The sequence below is a fragment of the Microtus oregoni genome, unplaced genomic scaffold (genome assembly GCF_018167655.1).
Source record: "Microtus oregoni isolate MIOR12 unplaced genomic scaffold, Mior012 000082F_ref0000272, whole genome shotgun sequence".
NCBI classification, from domain to species: Eukaryota; Metazoa; Chordata; class Mammalia; order Rodentia; family Cricetidae; genus Microtus; species Microtus oregoni.
The window spans coordinates 597,662-616,084 of NW_024544542.1; the positions used below are offsets into that span (position 1 = coordinate 597,662).

Sequence of the window (18,423 nt, forward strand, 5' to 3'; positions counted from 1 at the left end):
AAAACTGCGCCCGTGTTCCCAAATATGGTTTATAAACGTTCTTTTACATTTAAAGGGGGATATGATATAGATGAATAATTTGCATTAGTATAGATTTTGCTTTATTGATAGAGATTTAAGGTCAATTTTGTTATATGTATATGTATTTCTGATCTTTATTAAGGTACTGTGATTGTGTAGTTCACTTAAAAATGTAATGTATATAGGTAGTTAATGGATAATCAATAATAGTCAAGCTTGTAGTCATGTTAGTTAAGATTTTCTAGATGTACATAGATATATTTTAGATAGGCATTCTTCATATTTTTAGATTACAAAATATGGCATTTTAAATGTTTTAATAACTTAGGGCTTTTCATGACAATGAGACACTCTGCTCCTGGCAGCACCAATCTACTTCAAGAGGAAGATGGGCATTGAAGAGGATCCTTATGGAGTTTGATAGCCATTTGGGCAAGAAACTGTTCTTGCCTGGACTATTGCATAAACTGGACACAGAGAACCCGCAGAGAGAGGACTGCTGAACTTGCCTAAAGGTGAGATGATCTTTCGGGGTTCCTGATTCATGAAAGAGTCTGCGAGACATTCTTCAGGACACAACAGATAGTGACTGAACTGACTTTGAAATGTCCTGCTTCATGAAAATGTCTGCTGGAAACTATAGGCCTGTAGGCCGAAGATAGATGCCCCAATCGTACAGAGGAACTTCGGGTGACTGTCCAGGCAGCGAGATGTCTCTGTCATTTCTAGAGTTTGGAAGTTGCTTATTTCTTGTTTGCTTAGGTAATATTATATCCTTCTGGAGTCTTTGATGGAGTTAAAGAAATATAGTTATAGTTTTCCTTTATTATGATAAAAGATAAAGTAGATATAAATATTGTAACTGTAATTCTTACTTGATAACTGCTTTGTTATATGCAATTTTGCTCTGTTAAAATTAAAGCCTTCTTTTTTTGTTTAAACAGAAAAAGGGGAAATGATGTGGGAGTGTCATATATCAATCTGTTGATTTTATTGGTTAAGTAATAAACAAACTGCTTGGCTTCATAGCTTATAACATAGATGGGTGGAGTAAACAGAACAGAATGCTGGGAGGAAGAGGAAGTGAGCTCAGAGGCCATGCTCCCCTCTCCGGGGCAGACGCAATCGATGAAGCTCCGACCCAGGATGGACGTAGGCTAGAATCTTCCAGGTAAGCGCACCTAGGGGTGCTACACACATTATTAGAAATGGGTTAAGAGGCTAAAACTAATGGGCCAAGCAGTGTTTAAATGAATACAGTTTGTGTGTTGTTATTTCTGGTGTAAAGCTAGCCGTGTGGGAGCCGGATGGGACGAAAAGCAGGCCCACAGCTCCCACAACAATGGTTAAATGAACAGAGATACTTTTCGTACTTCTTTAGTTAGTTAGATTTTAATTAGGCCACTATTAGTCAGTTGCTTTGAAGGGTAACCCTCATCTTGGAAGGCAACCTGTCCAATTTTCTCATTATGTCTTTTATGAGGATGTGCTTATTAACTCTTTAAAAATCAGGCTTCCTTTTTCTCTGTATAGCAATAAAATATAAAGTGATTAAATTAAACCTTAAAAGCAGGGAGGGGAACTCCAGGGACTGGAGAGAGCTCAGCAGTTAAGAGCGCTGGCTGCTTTTCCTGAGAACTTATGTTTGATTCCCAGCGCCTACATGGTGCTGCCATCTTCCCGTCTCCACACCATGAGAATTCCCTGTTCCAATAGTTTGGTTTCCCTCACTTCCTCACTTTTATAAACTCTCAGATGTGCACAGAGTAAGCTGCCTTCTAAACACCTGTAATGGGGCTGGAGAGGGGCTCTGAGGGTAAAGTTGAAGAGGACTGGGTTTCAGTCCCTAGCACTAAACATCAGGCTGCTCACAACTGCAAGAAACTCCAGCTCCAGAGGATCTGAGGCATCTGTCCTCTGCTGGCTTCTCCACACATGTCCCATAATTAAAAATAAATCTTTTTTAATATTTATTTATTATGTATACAATCTTCTGTCTGTGTGTATGCCTGCAGGCCAGAAGAGGGCACCAGACCCCTCTACAGATGGTTGTGAGCCACCATGTGGTTGCTGGGAATTGAACTCAGGACCTTTGGAAGAGCAGGCAATGCTCTTAACCTCTGAGCCATCTCTCCAGCCCCAAAAAATCTTTTTTTAAAGCTGGGCATGGTACCACACATCTTTAATTACAGCACCCAGGAGAAAGAGGCAGGAAGATTTCTGAGTTCAAGGCCGGTATGGTCTACTTAGCAAGTTCCATATCAGCCAAAGTTACATAGTTAAGACTCTATCGAGAGAGAGAGAGAGAGAGAGAGAGAGAGAGAATTTTTGATATTTAATTTACAAGTAATTCTATAAGCTTGTTGAGAATTACAGTTAAATTTCTTACTGATATACAAAAGCAGAAAAGTAAACTTCAGAAACAAAATTAACCTGTTTGGTAATAGGGTCAAATTTTTTTTCCTGTGAAAACAAACCAATAATCACTTACTTAAAAGGAAATAACTGATAAAACATTAATACTAATATTCCAAAGTTATGGTACAATAAAAACCATGAAATTAAACAGTAAATTAAAGCATGGTACAGGGGACAAAATTCCAACAGTATGCTTGAATGTCTCCCTGACCCTCGTATTCCTACTCTGGAAGTTGTCAACTGTAACAAGGACAGGCTGCTTGTTCATCCTGGCCACCTGGCTAATTTAGCCCTGAAATAACCACACAGAAACTGTACTAATTAAAACACTGCTTAGCCCATTAGCTCTAGCTTCTTATTGGCTAACTCTTACATTAATTTAACCCATTTCTATTAATCTGTATATTGCCACGTGGCAGTGGCTTACTGGAAAAGATTCAACATGTCTATCTCTGGTGGATCCATGGTGTCTCTCTCTACTCCGCCTCTCTTCCTCCCAGCATTCAGCTCTGTCTTCCCTGGCTACCTAAGTTCTGCCCTATCAACTAGGTTAATTTATTCATTAACCAATGAAAGCAACACACAAACAAAAGGACCTCCTACACCAGTCAACTACAATTTAGGCAAGGAATGAAGACAAAGGAATGACTCCTTCTCCTCCACTCCCCAGGACATTTGCAAAAGTACAGGACGGACAGTTTCCTTATAGGACCAGTCTCATTTCAGTATCATGAAACTGCAGTCCAAAGTTGAGAATAAAAAAGTGACAGCTAAGAAAGAGAAAAGGGAGAAGGGGAGAATGGGGGGAACTTGGGGAAAAAGGAGGATTGGGATAAAGGAAGGTTAGATAGGGGAGCACGGAAGCACAATTCTTAGTTAAGGGAGCCACCTTAGAGTTGGCAAGAGACTTGAACCTAGAGTGGCTCCCAGATGCCCAAGCCGAGGTCCCCAGTTAGTTCCTTGGGCAGCTGAGGATAGGGAACCTGAAATGACCCTATCCTATAGCAATACTGACGAATATCTTGCATATCATCATAGAACCTTCATCTGGTGATGGATGGAGATAGAGACAGAGACCCACACTGGAGCACTGGACTGAGCTCCCAAGTCCCAATGAGGAGCAGAAGGAGGGAGAACATGAGCAAAGAAGTCAGGACCACGAGGGGTGCACCCACCCACTGAGACAGTGGAGCTGATCTATTGGGAGCTCACCAAGGCCAGCTGGACTGTGACTGAAAAAAGCATGGGATAAAACTGGACTCTCTGAGCATGGCGAACAATGAGGGCTGATGAGAACCCAAGGACAATGGCACGGGGTTTTGAACCTACGTAATGTGCTGGCTTTGTGGGAGCCTAGCCAGTTTGGATGTTCACCTTCCTCGAAATGGACGGAGAGGGGAGGACCTAGGACTTACCACAGGGCAGGGAACCCTGACTGCTCTTTGGACTGGAGAGGGAGGGGGAGAGGAGTGGGGGGAGAGGGAGAAGGGTGGGAGGAGGGGGAGAAGGATGGGAGGAGGGGGAGGGAAATGGGAGGCTGGGAGGAGGTGGAAACTTGTTTTTTTTTTCTCCTTTTCTCAATAAAATAAATGGGAAAAAAATTAAAAAAAAAAAAAAGAAAGAGCATTCCACAAATAATGTCCTAAGCTAGCATGTCAGCAAGTAACTGCAGTTATTTCACTGTGTGTTCAGGAAAGGTTTCTCTGAAGCAGTGTACTGAGGAGATGGGGGGGGGGGGGGAAGGAACCAAATACACAAAGGCTTAGGTGAAGGCCTTTGAAACTGCCCAGCTCTTGGCTCACATCTAACCACTCCTGGTACCCAAATAGCTCATACTTTCTTTTTTTCTCTGTCTTCGTTGTTGTGGAATATGTGTTTAACTATGTAAAGATGTGCTGCATTTGTTTAATTGTGTAAAGATGTGTTTCTGTTTTATTTTGCCTGCCTAAGATACCTGTTTGGTCTAATAAAAAGCTGAACTGCTAATAGCAAAGGAGGAGGTGTAGGTGGGAATTCTGAGCAGGGTGAGTAAGTAGAAGGAAGAATTTAGGCTGGGGAGGGGAATGCCAGGGGCCAGACAGACATGGGAGGAAGAAGGAAAGTAGGGAAGGAAGGGAGGGAGGAAGGGAGGGAGTTAGGAAGGAGAAAGGAAGGATAGAAGTTAGGAAGGAAGGAAGGAAGGAAGGAAGGAAGAAGGAAGGGGAAATGCCTTGAGGCAAAGCACAGGCAAATAGAAACAAGTTAAATTAAATTAAAAGAGCTAGTGGGGACAAGCCTAAGCTAAGGCCAAGAACTCATAATTAATAATAAGTCTCCATGTCTTTATTTGGGAGCTGGCTGACAGCCAAAACGAAAAGGCCAACTACATATTTATTTGTTATTTCCTCCATCTGAAAGAACCTCTGTGCCAGGCAGTGGTGGCACACACCTTTAATTCTAGCACTCAGAAAGCGGAGGGCAGGCAGGAGAAACCCTGTCTTGAAGGGAAAAAAAAATAGAAGTAGAAGAAAAAGATGATGATGACAACAACCTCTGCTTACCTAATGTAGCTTTAGTACTACAGCGGCTGACATGCTGCTGGGACTCACCCTACTCTCTGCCTCTCCACAGCAATTTCATTTCATCAATGCTAACATGCAGTGGTATTTCTATGTGTCAACTTTACCCATTTGACTGAATTCCTGGAAGGCGTTTTTGAATTTGCAGTGCAGACCACAGTGCCTGGCTTAAAGCAATAAGTGTTTAATCACTATCAGACAAATGACTAAGGTAAAAGAATTAAACTTTTCTTACCTCTAATCTTTGACAGGTTAGTCTTAGTCATCTATCATCTGTCTACCACCAGTGATCTAACCCTGAACTTACACATTACAGAGTCCATAAATGACTGTCAGATTACCTGCATTTTCATCTGTAAAATACTGTGCAGTTTTTCAAAGCCACCTAGTAAACACAAGTATAACCAAGAATACTCCAGTACTGTGTCTACGCCAAGCAGTGGAAATAATAGGTATGCACATCAAAAGTCTGAGTTCCCCGGGTAGGTGTTTAAAGGAAGAAGAATTTTACTAATGACAGCCAAAAATTAAAAGTTGTATTTAGCATTCCAGCAGGCAACTGCACACAGTAAGTACAACGGTAAAAGGAAACCATATTCCTTAACCACTGGCTCTTATTTCCAAAAAAGTGCACTATCTCTATGTACAGCAGTTCTGTAGACAGAAGCTGCTTTACCCCATTTTCACTCGCTAACAATAGTTTGTTTATTCATTCCACTGCTACAAAGGCCTTCTGCTGCTCTTCATTCTGAGAATCTCTAAACAGACAGCTCTCAAGTACGCATATAAATTCTGACCTCTCAGAACTTACAAGAAAATAAGAAACAAGCCACCATATTTATCAGCAGGGCAGGCAGTAACTATGGAAAAACTGTTTATTTAGATGTTAGATACTGGACCCAAAGTCTTTCTCTACTAATGAACTATACCCTTAACTCCATGACAAAAACAAACATCAAAATTTTGTTAGAGAACTGGAAAATATCATAGTATAAATTTCTCTAGAATTATTTATTTCACCCACTTGTCAATTTTTTACTCATACTTTTCTAGATATTTTGTTAAGTTGTTTATCCAATGTATCCACCTGAGCCTATAATGTTGAAAGACAGGGTCCAATTTGCAATACTGTCTACAAATTAGCACAACTAATAAAACAAAATTGAGTATGCCAAAGTAACTATTAAGAGGGTCAACATTCACATTTTAAAGTGATAAAACTATAAATCATACTTAATATCTAGCTGCTTCAATGTATTTCTATCAGTAGTCACAACTAGTGTTACCTAAGTTTAACGTGATTTAGCAGAAGAAAAAAAAACTAATTATTGCCAAAATTAGCTTAACTAAAAAAAAAAAGTAGAAAAACCCCTATTAACAGGAATGTATGCAGCAGGTGTTCAACAGCATACATGCTAGCTGGCTGTTCTCCCATGTGTCCTACAGACAACAGGGTATGTGTCACACACACAGACACCATCCTCTGACACCATGAGAGATACCATCACCACTGCAACAAGGGCCTTTTGCTGATCTTCATTCTGTGAATCTCGGTGAAGTAAACAGACAGTTCTCGCGTATGCATGGCCAATAAATTCTGACCTCTCAGAATTTGCAAGGAAATAAGACAGAAACCAGCACATTTATCAGCAGGGCAGGCAGTAATTATGGAAAAAAATTGTTTGTTTATTTAGACGTTAGATACTGGACCCAAAGTCTTTCTCTACTACTGAACTATGTATATACTCCTAACCCCATGACAAAAACAAACAACATCAAAAATTTGTTAGAGAACTAAGAAATATCTTAGTATAAATTTCTCTATAATTACTTATTTCACCCACTTGTCATTTCTACAATCACTATGGGAAACTAATAGCAATTACAGGGGACCCCAGAAAACTGGCTGGCTAGACTAGTCTTAACATTGAGCTCTGGGTTCAACTGAGCGACACTGCCTCACTGAAGACGTAAAACTCTGTATTTTCAGGTACACATATGCACTCACACTCAGGTGCAAGCAAAACACACACATGCAGGTAATTATACTCTCAGGATGCCTACAGACTGAAAGGTGGCAAACCATCTAAAGGCATATTTTATGTGTAAGTCTACTGTACAGTAATAATCATCAACATCTAGTTATGCATAATACTATACATCTCTTCTACAAAAGGAGGCTCCTGTACTAAATGAATTCTAAAATTTCCTTCTGGGACAAACTTTATAGACCCATAAAATATACAGCCACATAGGTAGGGCTCCACCTTAGAAGGAACTTTGCATTTGGTTTAACAATCTGTTGTTATCGTCTTGAAACTTTTAACAGTTTTTTTTAAATAAAAGAACTCATTTTTTTATGTCATTCTAAACTCAGATTATACTCAGTCCTTTTCATTGACATTCAAACACTGTGACTCCATAAATGTATACTTACAAGGTTCTAGACACAATGGCAATTTTAAAAACCAGCAAAACTAAAAGGACCTGGTTTCCATTAGTTTCAGAATAATGACTTTCAAGAATATAGTTAAATCCCTTTACCTTCCTAGATCCACAAATTACTCTCCTTTTCACAATAACCAACTGACCACACCAAGTCTTTTCCTTGGGGCAACTTTCAGACTGTTAACCTGTGCAGAACTATACCTTCCCTCCTTCTCACCCCAAGATTTGAGATTAAATTATGAATATTTAAAACGTAGGGCATCACACTTGGAAAACAAAAACTGACTTCTGAGTCAAGTACAGCATTAGAGCCTGTAATCGTGACCTTGTAGGCTGAGGCAGGAGGATCAGAAATTCAAGGCCCTCCTTACTAAAGAGCAACATCCTGACTCAGTTTTTTTCTTCTGGCCTCTCTAGCAAATGAAATCCTCTCCTGCTCTCAGTAAGCACAGTCAAGTTCACTCTTCATGCTCAGATAGTCACCAACTTTGAGCATAAGGTACATGACAATTTCCTATTTACCCCATTGTCTTTCCCAGATACAGGCCCTACAGCCACACACATCTTCCCATTCCACAGACAGATCATGCCCTCTCCTGCTCCATGGCCTCTGCACGTACTAATCCTCTTATTGAGAATCCTCTTATTACCACCCTTTACATGAAAATCTTTTGACTTCTGGGGCACCACTGAGATGCCATTTCTCTTTTACTTACTTGCTTCTAACTCTGTATGCTTCATTGGATCACACGAACAACAAAGACAGAAAGCATCTGCTTTGTTCGTTCTGCATTCATAGTACTTGGCCCACAGGAGAAAATAAAAATGTGTTCAATCTTTTCATTCTTGTGGGTCCCAATTGCAGGTAGTCCCTTAGATTTATGCCTGAGCCCTCTCAACCTCTCCCTATTTTCATTTCTAGGTTAAAGATTCTATCTTAAAACTGCAAACTTAACCTTTCCCAACAAGGTTCAGTCCTTCAACTATGGCACCTGCAGTGAAATCCACCTGGAGTCATTCTCTAGTACTCAGAACTGGACATGTCTTGAGATATTCCCTGAGGGATGGGTAATTCAATGACAGTGTTTGTCTAGTAAGCACTCTGGGTTCAATTTTCAGCACTGAAGAGAAAAAAGAAAACTCAAATACATTAATTGCTCTAGTTATAACTCTCTTTTTCCTCCATATTGTTAATAATGGTATCCTTTTAGAGGTCAAGTGTCAAAATGTTCTTTCATCCATTGATAATGCCTGATTACTTTTCTAAAAATGCATCTGAATATTCCTGCTGCCACGTGGGGCCTCATTTCTTATCTATGGTCTTTTGAAATAACAATTATGTATTTATCTCCATGTATACTCAATATGAATTCCAACCATACCATTAAATGTTCTCGTCAATCTCTTCATACTTCCCAACATCCACACTTTCTACTTGGTATTTCAAAGGCCCTCTCAAAGCCAGTGTAGCAGCACAAACCTGTCATCCCAGCACTTGGAAGACCAGGAGTTCAAAGTCAGACGTGTATACAGCAAGACCATGGCCAACATGGAAGACCACATGAGTCCCTGTCTGAAACCTCTCCCTGGCCTTCAAAGTCCCTCTCAACGTTGCCCAGGCTACCTTAGCAAGGCAATCTAGTTTGACAGCCAAATCTATAAACCTGGAGGAAGACTGACATGTTAAAAGATGACAAGGGGACTGGAGAGCTGCCTTAGAGGTTAAAAGCACTGGGCTGTTCTTCTAGAGGACCAGGACTTAATTCCCAGCACCCACATGTTAGCTCATAACCACTTGTAACTCCAGTTGTAGGGAATCAGATACCCTCTTCAGGCGTTAGCAGGTACCAGGCATGCAAATGGTACACAGACATACACGTAGACAAAACACCCAAACACATTAAATAATTAAAAAAAAACATGAAGCCGGGCGGTGGTGGCGCACGCCTTTAATCCTAGCACTCGGGAGGCAGAGGCAGGCAGATCTCTGTGAGTTTGAGACCAGCCTGGTCTACAAGAGCTAGTTCCAGGACAGGCTCCAAAACCACAGAGAAACCCTGTCTCGAAAAACCAAAAAAAATAAAAAATTAAAAAAAAAAAAACATGACAGGAAAATCAACTCCACCACTTAACCTATCTACATCCTTTAATCTTATAAAGACCAAACAAGTTCACGTAAACAGATTACTTAAAACAATGCTTGGCACACAATTAATACTATCTACTGTGTTTTACAGTCACATTTTCAATTATCAATAACCTGCACTCCAACCTGCTGAAACTGACTGACTGTTGCACCCGTTCCCCTCAGCCTTTCCCTTCTGAAGTCACAGTTCACCACAGGGTAAGAATCAGCTGATAAGTTTGCCGGTTTTGCAAACCTGTTCTAATATGAAAGCACTTTCAGTCAAAAGCTTCTTTTCTTTCCATCTCATGCCCTGAAACGTCCCAAAGTTTACTCCTCAAAGAATTTCCAGCCCCGTTCAAAGATTCTCTGCCTACAACTGGCCCACTCTTCCGTCCACTTTCTCATTCCCAATTTACAGATGAGAGAACATCTTGCCACACTATCTCTATCGCCAGTGGCAATGCTGTTTTAGGGTTTTTTTGTTTGGTTGGTAGGTTGGCTGGTTTTGCTTTCTTGAGACAGGGTCTCTCTGTGTAGCCCTGGCTATCCTGTAACTCATTCTGTGGAGCAAGCTGGCCTTGAACACACAGTAATCAACCTGCCTCTGCTTCACTAGTGTTGGAATTAAAGTTGTACACCACCACCACCTTGCTATTTTAGGTTTCTTATGCTTCTATTGTATTCTCTTTGCTTAAAAATAATTAAAAGTTCTTCCCCTCTAATACAGAATATGGACTTTAATCTCCAAAGTAGTCAGGCCTCGCTATTAGAAGTGTAGCCTTTCTACCCTCTTAGGGCATCTGCTATACACAGGAATAGGTAATACTAGTATTTGCTAATAACTCACAGATTCCTAGGAATTGTAAAATGAGAGCTTTAATACTCCCCAAAATTGCCAGGTACAGTGGCATATGTCTTTAACCAGTACCTGTGAGGCAGAGGCAGGCAGATCTCTGAGTTTAAGGCTAGCCTGATCTATATAGCAAGTTTCAAGACAGCTAAAGCCACACAGTGAGACCCTATCTCAAAAAAAAAAAAAAAAAGGAAATCAAACAAAAAAACCTCCAAAACCTGCTTACCCACTCTTCAATTTGAACAACAAATTACCAAGTACATTATATAATTCCAAAAACAACTAGGAACTTAAGTGTGCATGTGGTGCCACCAATCAGTGCGAACCATTCCTTTCTGTAAAGGAAAGTGGGAAAAACAAGCAAACAGAAAACCGAAAACAAATGGTAACTGCTAAAGACACAAAAATCTAGCAAGAACTGGACCTAAAGAATAGTCTTCAAGCCGGGCGGTGGTGGAGCACGCCTTTAATCCCAGCACTCGGGAGGCAGAGGCAGGTGGATCTCTGTGAGTTCGAGGCCAGCCTGGTCTACAAGAGCTAGTTCCAGGACAGGAACCAAAAGCTACGGAGAAACCCTGTCTCGAAAAATCAAAAAAAAAAAAAAAAAAAAAAAAAAGAATAGTCTTCAAATCATTTCTCCGATTTCCAGAAAGGTCTTATCCAGTGTCTGCTAGTGTTTGGACCTAGGGACAGAAAACAACTTAGGGAAGAAAGGTTTGTTTCAGATGTAGCTTCAGAAGGCTGCAATCTAGCACAACAGAGTTAGTATAGTAGAAGTCAAAGTAGCGGAAGCATGCAGCAGAGGCTCCCAGCAGGTTTCCCAGAAAGCAGAAAGATCAAACAGAGCTAGAAGTAGGTGTAATTTCCAAAGGCCCTCCTCTACTGATCTGCTTTTACAGCTTTTGGAGAATGCTCTAGAGCCTTCAAAACAGCACAGTCTGAGAGCCCAGCATTCAAAGCATGAGCCTGTGGAGGTCACTTCAGGCTCAAACCTAGAGAGCATTACAAATCCCCAAACAGTGTGTCCTCAACAAGTCAAAGATGACAATGACTTATAAATTATTCTTATAAAAAGGTAATTATTGAGTAATTTTTAAAGGTTACTGTATTTCCTTCCTTCTTTGAGGATGAGTATGTGTGGAGGTCAGGTGACAAATTATGGTAGTCAGGTCCATCATAGGGGTCTTAGGGATCAAACTCAGTACACCTAGATAGAAGACAAGTGCCTCAACCCTGTGAGCCATCCCTCCAAGCCAATTATTTTATAGTTTCTAAGAACTTAGAAGAATTAAAAAAAAATCAAAGAAAAAACAGATCACCTTAAGTCAAAGCTGTCCTCTCAACCAACTCTCATTACTTTTGTCCTATATACCTTAAAAATATTACAGATGTTCCTATAAAAATACAAGGAAAACATCAGGAGGAAAGTTAAATTGGGTATCTAATCACTGGCTTAATGTTTTAAAAGGAAGTGGGTCTATAAAACAGCTCAGTAGGTAAAGGAACCTACCTCCAAGTCTGATGACCTGAGTTCAATCCATTTATCCCAAGGACCCACATGGTAGAAGAAGAGAACCAACTTCGGAAAGTTGTCCTCAAACCTCCACATGTGTGCTGTGGGCTTGTATGCAAACACATTGGCACAATTTTAGAAGTAACTAAATTCTGTTTTCAAAAGAAGCAACTAGTAGTACCAGGCAATTGTAGTCAAAATATAGTCCCTAGACAACAACCTGGTATCTAGTCCATAAGAAGGCTTGGAGTAAGTACTCAGAAACCAATATACAAGACAATAGACTTTTAAGGTGGAAATTATATATGGTAACTTTCTTTTTCTTGCAATTCATATTTTTTTTTTGGTTTTTCGAGACAGAGTTTCTCTGTGGTTTTGCAATTCATATTTTTATGCACTAAAAATTACTTCATGTTAGACAGGAATGTCTAATACTAACTCTCCAGGGATATATTTTCTAACAGTAAAATAGATACATAAAGATGGGGGATAGCACACATAAACATGAGAAGTTTAGGTTCTGTTGTTATTTGTTCATCTGGTAAGCTTGGGGAAGATCACTTTTAAAGAACTAGAAAGAGGTGGCAGGCAGGCCATCAGCTTAAGTAAAAGAACAGTGGCACAAATAAGAAGTCTCTGTGATTTGTTTTTACCCCTTGTTCCCCAGATCTGAAGCAGATGATGCCAACAACCTGGAAATGCAAACAGGCAGAAACAAGTCCCAACTGAAGCCCGCGTGGGTTATTCAGAGGACTAGGAAAGAGACAGTCCAGCAAGACAGTGGTTTTAAGAAGAAATTCACCAAACACCTAGAAGAACTGAGGTAAGAAGGCTCATAATCCTCCTCACCAGGGCAGCACTCCAGAGCTCAAGGTTGGCAGTTGTGATAAAATATTCTCACAAAACAACTTAAGAGAGAAAGGGCCTACGTTGCCTTATAGATCTGAAAGACCACAGTCTAGTGTGGTGGGGAACACATGGCAACAGGGAGAAAAGGCATGATGTCAAGAAGCAGAAGGCGAGCTGGTCACAATGCACCCACACTCAAGATGCAGCCTATGAATAGGAAGCAGAACCAGGCTATAAAGTCTCAAGGCCCACCCCAGTGACCCACTTTCTCCATTGAGACTCCATTTCCTAAAAGTTCACAACTTTCCCAAACTGTGTTGCTAGCTATGGCCCAAATGAACCTACAGGGGACAATTCACACTCGAACCACAACAGGAGCCAGAGCTCTTATCCACATTAGCTTAACAAGGCACCAGTCCTTCCATACCACCTCACCTGCCCAGTGAGCCTGTACTTCTGATTTCTCTTTTTGGCTTGTTTTTGGAGACAGGGTATAGGGTTTCTCTATGTATCAGACCTAGCCGTCCTGCAACTTACTTGTAGACCAGGCTGGCCTTGAGCTCACAGAGATCCACCTGCCTCTGTCTAGTGAATGCTGGGATTAAAGGTTTGTGTCACCACATCGGACCTTCTGAATCCTCTTAGTGACAACAAGGTAGTAACTAACGTTCCTCCTTCATTTCCTCTGCTGAAGTGACACCCCCTCCAAACTCTAGTGAAAACAGAAAGCTTAAAAAAGAACTAGCATATCAGAAAACATGAAAATATCCAGATTTTAATCACACACACACACTAGTCCAAGAAATGTAGAGTTCAAACTAAAAGAACACCAATAGTACTAAAATTACCAATTTTACAATACTTGACAGAAATGCTTCAACAATTACAATGACTCTCTAAACAAGTTTTTTTTTAAAAAAAAAAAAAAAAGCCTAAGCAAAAAAGTAGCAGATGAAGACCCAAATGGAAATTTAAAAAGCTGAAAAATATAAAAAGTAGGTGGGTTCCTTCAGGGACAGAGGAAATACACAGGAAGCCAGAGAAGCACAAAGTATCCAACCAGAACAGCAGAAAGATTGAAGAACAACTGGCAAATCACAGGCACTCTTAAACAAGAGCTACTGCTCAAGCTGTCAGTCTGACAAGGAAGGGGAACAGAAAAATTAGGCTAAAGATGTACTCAAAAAATAATGGTGAAAACTCCCTAAATTTGACAATAGAATAAGGCTAGATTCGGAATGCTAAGTGCATCCCCAAACAGGATAAACCCAAAGAAATCCATACCAAAAGGTACAAACATCAGAAAACATAAAAACAGAAGAAAAAGCTCTAAGAAGAATGAAAGACAAGAAAGCCACAGAGGAAAGGTGACTTAAATGAGCAAATTTCTTACCTGGAACCACAAGGCCCAGATGGGAAAGCAAGTGCTTTTGATGGACTGGAAGAGAAAATTAAAGGGAACTGATAATCTCACATAAAGGAAAAGAAAGGACTTTTTCACAGATTTTTTTTTTTTTTTGGTTTTTCGAGACAGGGTTTCTCTGTGGCTTTGGAGCCTGTCCTGTAGACCAGGCTGGTCCCAAACTCACAGAGATCCGCCTGCCTCTGCCTCCTGAGTGCTGGGATTAAAGGCGTGCGCCACCACCGCCTGGCTTCACAGACCTATCTTAAAACAATGACAGAAGTTCTGAGCCAAGCAAGGGTGGTGCTCACCAATAACCCCAGCACCAGGACCGGAGGCCAGAGGATGGTCAAGATCAGGTTGGTCTTCATAGTGAGTTCTAGGCCAGCCTGAGCTACAGAGTGAGACTGGGTCTCCTTGCTCCTGCCTATCCTATCCCACTCTACCCCTGAAAAGTGCTTAAAAATCAAAAGAAAAAAAAAGAATTATACCCCAGAACAGTATAGAGCAAGATGAGAAAAAAGTTTAAATGTTCCTGAAATCCACAAGTCTGAAAAAGAAAAACCATCCCATTAAGTCTAGACTCCACTGTATCATTTAATGCTGCCCTGTTCTCTTGTCACCTTCAATCTACTTTGGGCCTGTCATACACTCATCACCCAATACATGCTAAGTGAATAAACGAGCATGCTGTAAGTGTCCACTCTTAGTGCATCCCTTTCCTCTATTTTACCCAAGTATGAGAAGGGCATGTAGTACATAAATGAGTATAGAAATGGTGTTATTACCTCTGTTGTGTTATTTTTCATAAAATGAGAGCCTACTCCCAAGACTACATGATTTTATCTGGTCTGTGGAAGTTATCCATAAACAAACAGCAAAAGCCTAGGTGCAGTGGGCCATACCTCTAGTCCCTGCACTCCTGGGCTGAGTCAGAGAGACAGTAACTGCCCAAGCAACAAACCTGTCTCAAGAAAACAAACACAGCAAAAAGAAAAAGCCAGCATTCCTCCAGGCCAAACTTATGAAAAACAAGACAGGTTTCAGAAAAATGTCGCATACCAAAGACTAGGCGACATGCTGCTTAAATATAATGTAGTATCTTGGATTAGATTTTGGAGCAAAGGACCATATTAATGGAAAATTAATGCTAAATCCAAATTTAGCTTTTTAAAAAACACCTATGAAGGGCTAGAGAGATGGCTCAGCAGTCAGGAGAACTGGTTTCTCTTTCGAAGGACTTGAGTTCAATTTCCAGCACCAAATGGTAACTCCAATCCCAAGGGATCTAATGCCTTCTTCTGGTCTCTACTGGCACTGCATGCACAAGGTGCACAGACATACATACAAGCAAAACACCAATGCACATAAACACAAATAAATCTTTAAAACGCACACACACAATAGGTACTAACATATGATTAAAATTTGAATTTATTAATATAATTTCATGTTACTAAAGAGAGACAGACAGACCTATTGGCCATATAAACCCTGTACTTGGTAGGCTAAAGCAAGAGTATCACCAAGTTAGAGGTCAATGAGATACACCATTTCAACAAGGGGGCTGCATAGTGAGAACCTGTAGCAAAATACACACACACACACACACACACACACGCGCACGAACCCATGTGACACACACCAGGCCTGTTGTTGGCTCAAGTTTATAATCCCTTCCTTTGGAGAGGCGAGGCTGAAGACCTCTGTGAGCTGAGGCTAGCCTAGGTCACAGCGAGAGACCCTGTCTCAACACAGAAACAGAAACAAGAGAGTAGGAAGGGAAGGTCAGTAAACCATGCCAGGAGCAAAACTCTATCCAGGTAGCTAGAATTCCCAGAAGAGAGCCTACAAATACCTTCATTTTAACTCTGCCTCATGGTCTCACCCATGAGGTAGCTTACTCATAGCACAGTTACTGGGTGTCTATAACTTATCAAGGGCTGTAAAGTCTACAGGAACACATGGCTAGGGGAGAAAACTACAACAATCTCTGCTTTCGCTAAGTGTATAAACTCCACTGAGGAAGACACTTAACATTTGCACAAATGATGAGCGCTCCCAAAAGCTGTACAGTCTGCTGCTTAAAACAAATGGAGCCAGAGAGAGAACTTGGTGGTACAGAGCACTGTCTGCTCTTCCAGACAACGCAGGCTCCTTTTCCAGCACCCACATGGCAGTTCACAAGTATCTGTAACTCCAATTTCAAGGGATCTGAACCCCTCTTCTGGACATACATGCAGGCAAAACATCCATACGTATTTTAAAAAATAGTAATGAAATAAAACAGGTACCAAACAAACCAAGAAACATTCTCTAAACCCATTTATCATTGACTTTTCAATAAAGGTTTCTCAGGTTTCAAACCACACACAACCAGGAATTCTGTTAAAACAGATACTAATTTGGTGGACGTGGATGGGTGTCTGAAGTATCTCTTTGGGACTCTCCAGGTAATGAAGATATTTCTAGTTCACGAACCACATTTGAAAGAATTACCAAGGCTCTGAGGTACCACGGGAAGACCTTCAAACTGTCCTGTAAAACGCAAGCTCCCGAACTCTGTCTTTCATTCACCACAGTATTCCCAAGCCCTAACACTCAATAAATATTTACCAGGTAAGTAAATGGATGGACGGTCAAGATTAGCACTATTCAATTGCTGCACACTTGGCTCATGAATCCTTGAAATGTGGCTACTGAGTGAGCTCAGCGCTGAACTTTTTAAATTTAGGTAACCACATGTGGTCAATGGCTACCCCCAAAGGACAATCCTGGGCCAGGCACAGACCAGAAGGAAAGGGCACTTAAGCACAAAGTCCCCTAGGTCTGACTCTCAACTCTGCAGCGTGGCGTGTGACCTGGAAACTTGAACTTCTTGGGGCCTCATCTCCATCTATGAAAACTAGCACAAGATCTCCTACTTCTTGGAGTTCTTAGTAAGATTAGAAAGAAACGTACTACTTACTATTAAACACAAAGTGTGGTTTAAGTGAAATTATCTGTCCTCCAGAAACAATTCAAGATCACGAAGACTATTCTGACTTCTGCCCGCACGTACCAGAAATGCCCAGCGAGTTTGGTTTCAGTGGCTTTGAAATAAAGCCAAGGTCATAAATTTGATGGGGGGCCGGAGGGGGTCCTCTCGGCAAGGCTGACTAGGTGAGAGGCAGTGACGAGGCAAGTCATCCCGATTCCTGGCCGGTCTCTCACGGCATTGTGCTGCGGGTGAGTGGCCTCTCTCCTTCATTCATTCCCACTGCCCGGAGCCCGCTACTTCCCGGGCACAGACCTCGGCCCCAGCCTGCGCGCCCTCCCCCGTCGCTCCGGACCCGCCGGGGTCAGCCCGGCACCGCGGCAGCAAGTCCCACTCGGCCGAAGCCAGGAGCCATGTTTAGCCCTACCTCTGTCAATAAAACTAAACTTCCGTCTTCCGAAGAAAAACGGTTCCTAACTCAATGTCAAACTAGGACGTCAACTCGCAGCTCTGCGCGGTCGCCCGGCAGAGGGAGACGCCGCGCGCCGGGCAACCCGGGACTCCCCGCCGCCGGACCCCGCTTCCCGGCCGGCCGCGCGGCCACAAAGGGCCGAGGACGCGGGCGCGCCGGAGCCTCCGCTTCGCCCCGTTCCCGCGCCACCGGCCGGCCTGCCGCGCACTCACTCACCTCGGCCCGCGCGGCGGCGGGCGCTCCTCAGGCCGGCGCGGGCGGTGGCGGCGCGCTCCCGCGGGCCGCAGCGCGGGCGCTCCTCTCGGGCCGCCGTCCGCCGCGCCGCCTCCACGGCCTCTGCCGGCGGCGCCCCCGCGGGCGGGCGGGCCCGGCCCGAGCTCCGCCTCCGCCGCGCCCGCCCCCCAGCCTCGGCGCCGCGGCGCGCTAGTTCCCGCCGAGCCTCATGCAGCCGCGGCCGGCGCTCGCCCCGGCGTCTCGGTCAGCGGGCGCAGTCCTCGCGGGCCGCTGCGGCTGCGCGGGGGAGGCGGGGGCCGCGCTCACCGGATGCCAGACCCCTCCCCCGCGGCAGGCGCCCCTCGGCCGCCGCCGGCTGCGCCCCTGGCCCCGGCCGCGGTTGGTTCCGGCGTGTCGCCGCGGCCGTCGCTTCCTGTCCCGCCCGCCCCGAGGCGCGGAATCGGGGTGTCGCGGCCGGGGCCTCGGGCAGAGAGGTGGCCCCACCTGTGTCCGGACAAAGACGGCGGCGGCAAGAAGAGCTCGGGGAGCCAGCCGGTCGCGGGCGGCAGAA

General features: G+C 43.0%; 1 protein-coding gene across 1 annotated transcript in view; it reads right to left on the minus strand.

Moving 5' to 3' along the window:
• The window catches only part of LOC121441863 (polypeptide N-acetylgalactosaminyltransferase 1), a 75,838-nt gene extending 57,968 nt beyond the window's left edge, over positions 1-17,870 (minus strand). Inside the window, exon 1 of the mRNA XM_041643187.1 lies at positions 17,856-17,870. The gene's annotated coding sequence lies outside the window, so the exon portion shown is untranslated. The remainder of the gene's footprint in view (positions 1-17,855) is intronic.
• Positions 17,871-18,423: the final 553 nt, after the last annotated feature.